This window comes from Paroedura picta, chromosome 1 (assembly GCF_049243985.1).
Source record: "Paroedura picta isolate Pp20150507F chromosome 1, Ppicta_v3.0, whole genome shotgun sequence".
Classification (NCBI taxonomy): Eukaryota; Metazoa; Chordata; class Lepidosauria; order Squamata; family Gekkonidae; genus Paroedura; species Paroedura picta.
In genome coordinates, this window is record NC_135369.1 from 129880388 (window position 1) to 129891304 (window position 10917).

The window sequence follows — 10917 nt, forward strand, 5'->3', positions numbered from 1 at the left end:
CTTTAAAACATGGTGGGAGTTCCCATATGTCAGTTGGGAAATATACAAAAAATATACAAAAAAGGGTCTGGAGCAGATTGAGCACACTAAGGTGGTTCCACAGCCAACTCCAGGTAAGGGCAAGACAAGACCTAACAGAGTTAACTCATGTCATGAGTCTCGAGGACTTAGCACACTGAGTGGACAGTGATCTGTTTGCTTGTTTGAAAGTTTTGTGGTAGACAAGTAAAGGACCTGGGGCAATGGATTTGAGGCTTCTGTTGGTGCCAAGTGGACACAAACCATCAATATTAGCTGTTGATTAATATACTGGTGAACTTGAGCATGTTTCCTATAGCAGACTGTTTCAGCTTTGATATAAAACCATGCATAATAACTCACCAAATCTTTATAATCACTTTATCGTACATATTTGTACTTTTAACCTGGGTGGTCTTTTGTATTTTGCTGCAAGACAGGAGAATAAATTATCTAAAAAGATACTGCATTAGAAACTGTATATCATATACTGAGCAAGACATGAAACATTTTGTCCAAATACCATGCCCCTGCATGCTTATGGTCCTTGGGCTTGTATTATGTAGGTTTTCAGTGATTTGGATTTTAATTTTAGGATCTATTAATAAAGAAACCCAGCACAGTACTATATAATCAATAATAGGTGCACAGATGTATTTTGCCAGTACTGTAAACAAAGCATTGACCTGGTGCTCCAACATGCCCTGCGATGCACCCAATTTGCGACTGCTAGACCACCCACCATAAGAATTAAATGAGAAATTTTGAGGGCTGTCGAGCACTGTACATTGCCACCGTCGATAATCACACAGAGCGATTTAGAACAGGTGTTTCTGTAATTGTGATACATTGGGAAAGTAGAAAGCATTCCGTGGTTATTAAGTCTCTCACACTTTCATCTCTGAGCGGCAGGGTCCTGATGAGAGTGCATAGGCTGCGAGGCCCTCTGAAGCTCTGGCACAGACAGAAGGCTTGGTAGGCTTTGGAGCAGAGGTGGTCTCCATCTACAATGGAGAGGGCATTTCATATCCCACGACTGCTGTTACTTTTGGCTGCCTCATCTGGCGGACTGCAAGATGCTGATGTAATAATCTTTCTAAACATCCCTCAAGGTTGATAATGGAAAGAAAAAAATTATTTTAGGTGGTTTTAAGGTTTCTTAAAAATCTATACTTTTCCTCTTTGTTCCATTCTACCCTATGCCTTCTTTTGGATTTTTTAAAAATTAAACTTCATTTCAGGAATTATGTGTCTTCATTCTAGCTATGCTTGGTGTTGAAACTCTCTGATGTTTCCACATTTGAATTTTATTTTCCTACTAAGGGCAAAACCCTACTGAGGGCAAAACCTAAGGGCAGGACCCAGGAATACAACAGGCACATACACCTGAACTGTGACCTTCCTGGATTCTGGCCCTCCTCCCCCTGCTCCCCGTTCAATCTTGAGATCCAGTATGGTGAAGTAGTTAAAGAGTAGCAGACTCTAACCTCAAGAGCTGGGTTTGATTCCTGACTCCAACTCTATATGCAGCCAGCTGGGATGCCAAATTCCAGGTCGGGGCCTCGAAACCTTCAAGAAAATAAAAAGACAAGATTTAAGAGAAAGAAAGAGACAAAGAAAGAGGGGGAAGGGGAGGGAAAAAGGAAGGGAGGCATCAATTTTACTGGAGAAAGCAGCTGCTTTGGAGGAACACTGGCCCACCTACCCCATAAACAGTGTAAATATAGGTCACCACTGTCCCACCTTCTCATCAACCCCACATCTTCCAAAGGCTAGGCTGGGCAGGCTGTGGAGGGGTAGGCTTCCACCCTCCCACATCTTCCAAAGGCTGAGATTCCAGTTTCACCCAAGCCTCAGATGGATAAGAGCTTAGCCAAGCCAGATGATCAACAGGCTGAGAGCTCTGATAGGCAGGAGGGAATGGTGCTTCAGACAAACCAGGGCTTAGTTCCAAAGTTGTTACAGGAGCTCCTCATTCCTCTGCCTAGCCTCCAGCTGCAGCTTCCTACCTTGTCAGTCCAAGTGGCTCAATTGAATCAATTAAGCAATGCCAGCTATGGGCTAGAAGAGAGCTTCAGTCTAAAAGGCACCACACCATGTTAGCTATACAGTTGCTGACTACAGAATACTGGGTGTCATCACAGAGTGAGGAATGAGAGGTTGCTGACAGCCTATATTAACTTGAGGCTGGGAGGCGTGAGTTGTGGACACAACCTGTGACCTGCTCCTTCTGCTGATGTCCTTGGACTGCCTGAAAAAAACCCTTGACTCACTGGACTGAGTTAAGACATTCATTGCATTCTGTCTGTCACTTGACATTCTGTTTTTGAAATACTGATTATCTCTGCCTCCCTTGCAGGTCATTTCCTTTCAGCAGATAGGTGAAACCTGAGACCAACACAGGAGGAAAAGGAAACAGCAAGCTTCCCTCCTTTGCATAGGGATGATGAGAATGGAGCAACTTATCAGCAGCAAGTCCTTTCAAAGAAGCCAACAACTCTTCCACCTAGCAGGAAGAGGAAGAAAAAGACAGATAAACCCAATGATTGGCCATCATTGAAAGAGTGCTCTCTCCCTATTGGCAGCACACCCCCAGGAACGGCCTATCAGGTTGGGAGTGCATTGTCTGCATGCAGTTTGAACTAATTAGTCCTCATTGGCAGACTGCAATTTGAACTAATTTGCCCTCATTGACAGAGTGCAATTTGAACTGATTGGCCCTCATTGGCAGAGTGTTCTCTCCCTATTGGCTGCAAACTCCAAATTAGGGTCAATCATTATTGAGTTGTCTGCAATTAGTCCCCATTGGCAGACTGCAATTTGAACTGACTGGCCCTCATTGCCAGAGAAGAATCTCCCTATTGGCAGCACACCCCCAGGGAGGACCAATCAGGTAGGGAGTGAGTTGGCTGCACACAATTTCAACTTCATAATGTTTAGTGATGAAAATTTATGTCACAAGAGAACATGCAAGTGATATGTTGGGGGCTCTCTGGTAAGCATGCAAAGGGGCTTTAAATAAGGATTTACAAGCATTTAACATGTGGCTTGCCAAATAAAATGTGGCTGTGAAGGCTGTTTGCTTGTTTTATTTCCACATTTTTTTAAAAAAGGGTAAAGTTAACATTCAAACCACTTCCTGTAAAGAAAATAGTAAGAAACTGGATTTCAAGCCAACCTTTTAGATTTTCTCCTGTATTGTAGAAAGTGATTCAAAGGGCCATCCTAGCCAGAGCTTACTGGCTTAGAATGGCATGACTCTGCTTGGGGTTACAAATGATAGTCACTGCTAACACTACCTGCCTGCCAGGGAAATGTGGGGATGTGTCTGGGGTGCTATTTAAGATAACATAGATCGAAAACAAATCTGGCATCAAATGGCACTTTAAAGACCTACAGCATTTTATCCAAGTTGTAAGCTTCTGTGTGAACAGCATGCTTCATCAGACAATTAAATGGAAATAACCACATACATAAGGAGAAAGTCAGTCATAGAGTAGTACACAACATAATTCAGATGTATATTGACACAGGTCTTACAGGAATAACAAGCTCAGGAACATAATATTCCCTTACAATTTTCTTTTCACCCAGAGGTGAAACCAAATGAAAGATGACCGTATGATCTTAGTTTGTTTTCCTGTAAGATCTGAGTATCTTATGTAATCTTGACACTAAATTCTGATAATGCAGCCTAAAACGGTATTATCCTTTTAAAATTCAGCCTCACAGTGATGGCTGATATTAATGTTATGGTCCACTAGAGCCCCCAAACGCCTTACACAGATGGTATTCTCCAGCCAGGTTTTACCCATTCAATATATAACTGATCTTTATTACCAAACTGCATATTTTATGCTTGTCGTTATTACACGTTATTTTATTTGCCTTGGCACAGTTGGTCCATCTGTATCCTATTTCTATCCTCCAAAGTGTTAGCTGCTCCATCTAGTTTAGTATCATCTGCAGACCTGATAAGCACATTCTGAATCCCCTTATCTAAGTAATTTATAAAGATGTCTTATTTGTTATGTTTATATACTGCCCTCCCCTGAGGTTCAGGGCAGTTTACATAGAATCTAGAAACAATACAAGGAATTTAGATTTTCCATAATATATAGATAACCACAACAACAATAATTAACATTAATAACTGTGAAGCTTGGGGAAAGCAGGGTTTGTGGGAAGGCAGGTCCTCAGTGGGGTAAAATATTGTAGAGACTCCAAAGCATTCATTTTCTCCAGGGGAGCTAATCATCTTAATCTGGAGATAAATTGCAATTCTGGGAGTTCTCCAAGCTCTACCTTGAGGTTGAAGACCCTAATTTGACATGGTTTATTCCTTAAAAAGCTGTGGTGAAATTTAACAATGACACAATAACTCTTCAAATGCCCATAAACAGACCCCTTAATAATCTCTTCTAAAATCTTTCCTGGAATCAGCCTCAAACTAACTGACTGATAGTTTCCCTTTCTTAAAAATAGGCACAATATTAGCCCCTGCCCAATCTCTGGAACTTCTCCATCTTCCAAGATTTTTCAAAACTTAAAGAGAGACCTTGCAACTTGACCTTTGCCAACTCCTTCAACATTGTGGGATGCAATTCTTCAGGTACTGAGGACTAGTATGTACATAAAGCCACCAGGCATCTCCAAACCATATCTCTACTTATTCTGCATCAAAATCTCTCTACTTCAGTGTCCCCACCCTCCCCTCCCTGTTGTGAAGGTCCCTGACAAGTTCTATGATAATCAGAGTTCCCAGAAAATAAATTTGTACCAATTGCCTGAATGCATGTTGACCAAAGGCCCTGATTTTCTGATGAATTCTTTTCACCCAGTCCTGCAGTGTGGCTGCCAAATGCAATCAAGTAATAGCCTGATGTGATGGTAAAATGCTAGCCTTTTTATGATGTATTATGTTTTGATGCTAACATATGTTCTTTTGAAAACTCAGTTTCACTAATCCATAAACACATATGTTAATGGAGAGTCTGACTTTCAATTGTTACCTTATAAGCATATACCTCTTTCCTTCTGTGAGTGCATTTGACAAAATAAGGTTGCCTGCCTGACTTAATTGTTTGGTATCTCAGTGAGCGTTTGGCTATAATCACATTGTTCTCTTTTCTGCACAGGAGAGAACTGACACGAAGGCTCCAGTCTTTCAGACCTGCATTAGAAACATCATTACATCTTGTCTCTCAAAATTGTGACTTTGTTCCAAAGAGGGAGATCAGGTCAACTTGGAGGTCGTTTCTCCAGCCACTGGCAATGCTAACAATGGGCTGGCAGGGGATTAGACAGAAACGATCATTCAATAAAGTCAAAAGGATTTTTGTCTCCCCAAAGCGTTGGGAGAAATGAGTTTATAGATAACTCAACTTCCGCTTGCCCTATGAACAAAACCCTTAAACTTCCACTAAGGCAGCACATGCTGGGTTCCTAAAAGTCTCTCATAATGCTGGACTCCATCCAGCTTTAGAAAGTAACTGGGACTCCCTGCTGCCTGGCTCTCTAGCAAGACATTAAGTGATATTTTGTAAAATCATATGACATCAGGGGCTGTTTTTCAGAGATAATTTTACTATTTGCCAGTTGCTTACAGCATTGTGCTCTTTCCACAGGCCTCCGATGCTATCATTTTCGACTGTTCGTTTAATTGTCCTGTCTAAGTAGATCATTTGCAACTCTGGGGGAAACTGCTTTCAGCTTCTAATCTTGCCAGTGGCTTCTGCTTCACGTGCTCCAGAGCAATTGGCAATGATACCCATTTTCTGTTTCTTTTCTAAAATCAAGGTAATTTGTTTATGTACGATGCAGGCTTAGACCACAAATTGATCAAGTTTCTATTTTTTAAAGGTTTTTTTAAACAAGAAATTTTTGTTAAGCTATTTATTGCTATGAATAAAATGAGGCGTGAATGGGTTTATACCTTAAGACTCTGAAAGCAATTTTTAAGATTGCCTAACCAAACAGCCTACTATGATACTAGAATAAATCTATACAAAATGTTCAAAGTTATGTCTTTGATTAAACAATTACCCTTGGTTTCCACTTGTGTCTGCTGAGAAATTATGTTGTAATGGCTTGTTCAGTAGCTGATTTCCCATATTCCTTATTAATTTGAATTTTTTCAAACAATTCTAGATCATAAGTCCTCCAAGCACAAGCCATTTTGACAACTGATGATTCCAATGGACCAAATTTAAACATTCACTTAAATCTATTTAAATCATTCAATGCATCCTTCCCTATGTCCTCTTTTGCATATATTTTCCCCCTAACATTGACCTGTCCATTTTCATGTGCAGTGCTGCACACAGGGGACGGATCAACATGTGTCCTAAACATTTGTGCAAAATTTCATACTAAATACTATTTTTCAAGTTTTTACATACTTAATCTTTGTTAAGAAGATGCTATATCATATTCAGAAACCTACATGAATCATATATGTAGCACAAATATTTCTAAGAAATTGGAGGTGGGAGGGTCAATAAAGAAAATACTTCCACAAATGTCATCCCTTAATAATCTTAACATTCATTTATAATTATAAACACTTGGCGACTTTGCATCTGTGAATTGTATACTGAGTTGTAGATGTCTCTTACTGTTTTTTGTTTAATTGTCACCACCCTCCATTTAATAAAGTGCCAAATTTAAGCTTGCTGTATGAGCTTGACTGAAGTTTGAATTACTTAAATGACTTGGTTAGATAAAATCTTGTTTGTGTTGCATGATTTGTTAGCTGAGCTTCATATTGTAGTTTTAGCAGTCTGATGGGAGAGCAACAATGCACACCTTAAGCAATCAATCAGAGCAACAACAGGGTTGAAATCAGGATTGAATTGGGGTCAGAGCAACCAGAACTTTCGCTTGCTGAAATGAATTGATTATGAAAGCAGAATAAAAAAGTGTTGCACAAGTGCTGATTTTCAAAATCAAAGCATCTGTTAAGAAGTTTGCCCTAAGAGTACATTTTTCATGAAAGTTTCCAGAGGCAAGGGGAAAGAGAGATTGTGTGAGAGAGTGTATCTATTGGAATGAAATAGAGAACAAAAGTGAAGGATGTCGTATAATTCAGATGCCTCAGCAAGCACACTTTGTAATTTCATACATAACACTGAGTAGTAAGGATGCCAGCCTCCAGGTGGGAACTGGGGATACCCTGGCACTACAGCTCAGTTCCCCTGGAGAAAATGGATGTTTCAGAGAATGGACTTTGTGGTATGGTCCCCTACTGGGGTGCTTGTCCTCCTCAGGGCTCTGATCCTGGGTATAGCAAGCCCACTCCCCACTCATCCCCAGCTAGTGGCCAGGGGGAATCTGGCAACCCTACTGAGTAGCCAATCAGAAATCCCTTCTCCAATTGCTTTGAGCCCTGATAAGGAAGGAATGTTATGTTTCCCCCCACACTCCCCCAGGTTAAAACAGCCTGCAGGTTACTTTCAATCAGGAACCAGTAGGGGGGTAGAGTATCACTGTTCTTCCATTACCGCCCATGTTTTTTTGTTGTTGTTGTTTTAGCTCACTGATATGTCTAGGAATCCAAACATGGATCCCCAGATGTAGGCCCTAAATTTCAGTCAGTTTGGAACCCTTTTTCTGCCCCCCTCCCCAGCCAGTATTTATCTAGCCATTCTCACTTTTCATTAAAGGGTTTTGTGAATAGGAGTTGTCTTCACTGTGAGAAAGTCCTCTCTACCTGAAACCCTGAAGAGCTGCTGCCACCAGAGTAGACAATGCTGACCTTGAGAGACAATGGTTTGGCTAACCAGATGGCAGATTTATGTGCTCCCTTTGGGGCTGTAGTTTCCTTGTATGGAAAAGCAGAGGATACCTTAAAATAGATATTTGTTTTCTGGAGGCATTTCTGTGTCTGCAGTGAAGATACTGCATTTTCGCAACCACAATATATTGCCACCAAGGAAATTGCCATATCAGTTATAGTGAATGCTGTGTGGAATGTAGAGTGGCAATGTAGTGCTAGGTTAAGTGCCATCTTGTAGAACCAAATATGGTTCTACTTCCATTTCAGAATGCAAGACCAATATAGTCTTGTTCACATGCAACAGCTTCACTCCTCCTGGCAGCATTGGTCGTCTGCATGCATTCTTCCTAGAGTTCCGTCTGGTATTGCAGAAGGCCCAAGCTTTTTTGGTTGTTGCTCTTTTTGAAGGACCAGACTAGTGGAAGGTATCAGGAAGGCTTCCACCGCCCTGGTTTTTCAGTAAGGCTGTATAATGGAGTTATGTTGCAAAGCCTTCTGTGCAAAAAAAGAAAAGAAAAGAAAAAAGAAAAGAGTGAGAGAAAGGAAAGAAAAAAAGGAAAAGGAAAGAAAAAAAGAGGAATGTTTACTGGCTATTATTTTAGTGTCTATTTTAGTGTATTTTATAGTTATTTAGTATATTTTATAGTTATTTTATAGTTGCGGTCTTCCCTGGGTCCTGTCTTGTCTGTCTTGTCCTGACTTGAAAAATTATGACATAAATATTTTAAATGACTAAATCTTGGTGTTAAAAAGAGTAAAGCCAAAATTAAAAAAATGGCAGCAGCTAGCCAGCAAGTATTCACTAACTTGTTAATGTTAGAAGTATAGCTATCCAGTGTCTAAACAGCAGCTGTAGCCGCTGTCACTGACAATACTCTAAGCAAGGCTTTCTCAACAGTTGGCTTGTGAAACCCTGTGGTTTCTCAACAGCTCTGGAAGGGTTTCGCTAACTGGATGGGAGTTAATTAATTTTGGAGAAAAATTATCAGGTGATATGACCTGCTCACTCTTCTTTGACTATCCACCCCATCTGCTTGCTCAGTCTTCCTTCTCCTTCCTGCCTTAAACTTCCACCTGCCGGTCCAGTCTTCCCTCTTCCTTCTGCCTTCCCACTTGCTCTTCCATCCCCACTGATGCTGCAAGGGGAAATGGGGAAGTAGTCAGGGAGGTGAGCCAGAGCCATGGCCAGCTTCCTCTCCTCACCTGCACCAGGCAGTCATTCCCACCACATTTTTACATGCTAAATCAATCCACAGTGACACTGAACTCTGCAAGAGATTTCATGATGGTTGTACATCATTTTTATAATTACTTTCCCCAGTTCTAAAGCAAACCATTTCTCCCCCTGCAACTTTGGAGATTTCCCTGCGGAAGGGGCCATGGAAAGGGGACATAGAAACACTTGAGTTTGTCCCATTTTACATTCCTCTGATAGGCTAGAATGAGCAATGGAAAGTTGCCCACGTCCAGCTAGCAGGCTTTGGAGCTGAGCAGGCTGTCCAATCCACATCTCTTCACTGACCCCTACCCCCACTTTGCTTGTCAGGAAATAAAACCTAGCTTTTATTTCTTCCATTGCTTTCTGCATTTGCTCCACACCTTCTAAATAAGGCCAGAAGGGGGGAAAAAGTGTAGAGTTCAATAAATGGCTAAAACCAGATGAACATAGGAGCTTATGTACAAATGTGGGACACTTGAAAGAAAAGCGTCTCTGCTCTCTGCCATGCGGGTAGCATGTTTGCTTGTGACAGTGGCTGATTATTTGTTCTCTTTCGCTGACACTGAACTAAAGAATGCATTGTGGGAAAGCCGCCATGACACATGACACAGTGCAAAGGGGGATCACAGCATGTGGCAGCATCAAGGGGCTTACTTGGCCTTGATGCACTCTTTCACAGCATGGGGCTCCAGAGATGAGTGTCTCTTCCAAATGAAGCAGTAGGGCAATTCGCACAACTCCCGGGAGAGCACGCAGTGGCGAGTCTTTCAAAGCCCTCGTGTAAACAGGGCAGGGAGGGGAAGAAATGAGAAAAGACCCAGCACCAAGCACAAAAGGGGACAGTTCAAAAGAGGTGTCCTTATAAAAAGGACAAATAATGTAAATAGGAATTCTCACTAACAACGAAGCCTGTTAATATATTAATCATCTTCAGAACTGAGGCAAAAGAACAGAGCAGGAAGAGGAGGCTGCCTGACAGTTCATTTTAGGGAGAAGAACATTGACTTGGTGCTGTGTGTGGTTCTATGATGCTTCTGTTTGCTCCCTGAAATACCTTCGGAATATCCTTGCTTCAACTAGTAAATTTGCATCAAGACTCCACCTAAATCTTCCTTCATATTGTGACTTTGAACAATAGAGACTGCTGCACCACCTCTCCCTTGGGACTCCTGCTTATCATTACACTCTTTTGTGCACCAGATTTACATTTCAAAAATACTGTAATGCTGCCCCAACATTAATTATTAATCTTTCATCAATCCTTTCAATCAAAGCATGATTTAAAAAAATAATGAATACAGACTCCCATTTTGGGAAGCGAAAACCCCAAATACATTTAATTTCATATCACTTTCCTTACTATGGATTGCATCTTCCCATGTCCCACAAATACTGTGGAGGTTGACTGTTAACTTTTTTGCTTTTATGAGGAGCGGAAAGCGTTACTCTCTGATTGTCAGCACCAACACATTCAGCTCAAGGGACTAGATCTTGATGCTACACTGTAAGTCTCTAAAGGGAGGTAATTTACAGGTTTCTGTGTGAAACACCAGACCATGTATCTGTTGCTCAGCTGGTCCACAATGTTGACAAAGTCATGTCTAGCTAGGAAAATCCTTATAAATTGTAAATCAAACATTTCACTTATGGAGCCACTTGCATGAAATTTGCCATATGTGAAACGAAGCTGAACTGCACTGACTGCCCTGAAGATCTACAAATAGATAATGGGGCACCTACATAAAAATGAGAAAGAGATCTATGGCAGGGTTTTTTTTTGTTTAAAATGTGTGTGTATATTGCACTGTGTGCAGTGTCAGAATATTGTGGTGGGCATTAGTGAGATTTAGGATGTTTTGGGCTGATCCTGCGTTGAGCAGGGGGTTGGACTAGCGTTGTAGCG

At 41.2% G+C, this 10917-nt stretch overlaps 1 long non-coding RNA gene across 1 annotated transcript; it reads right to left on the minus strand.

Moving 5' to 3' along the window:
• Positions 1-432: 432 nt before the first annotated feature.
• Positions 433-1880, minus strand: LOC143842639 (uncharacterized). The gene is made up of 3 exons (XR_013233270.1): positions 1762-1880; positions 1506-1587; positions 433-1114 (listed from the first exon to the last, which is right to left on the minus strand). It is a non-coding gene; the product is annotated as an uncharacterized LOC143842639 (long non-coding RNA).
• Positions 1881-10917: the final 9037 nt, after the last annotated feature.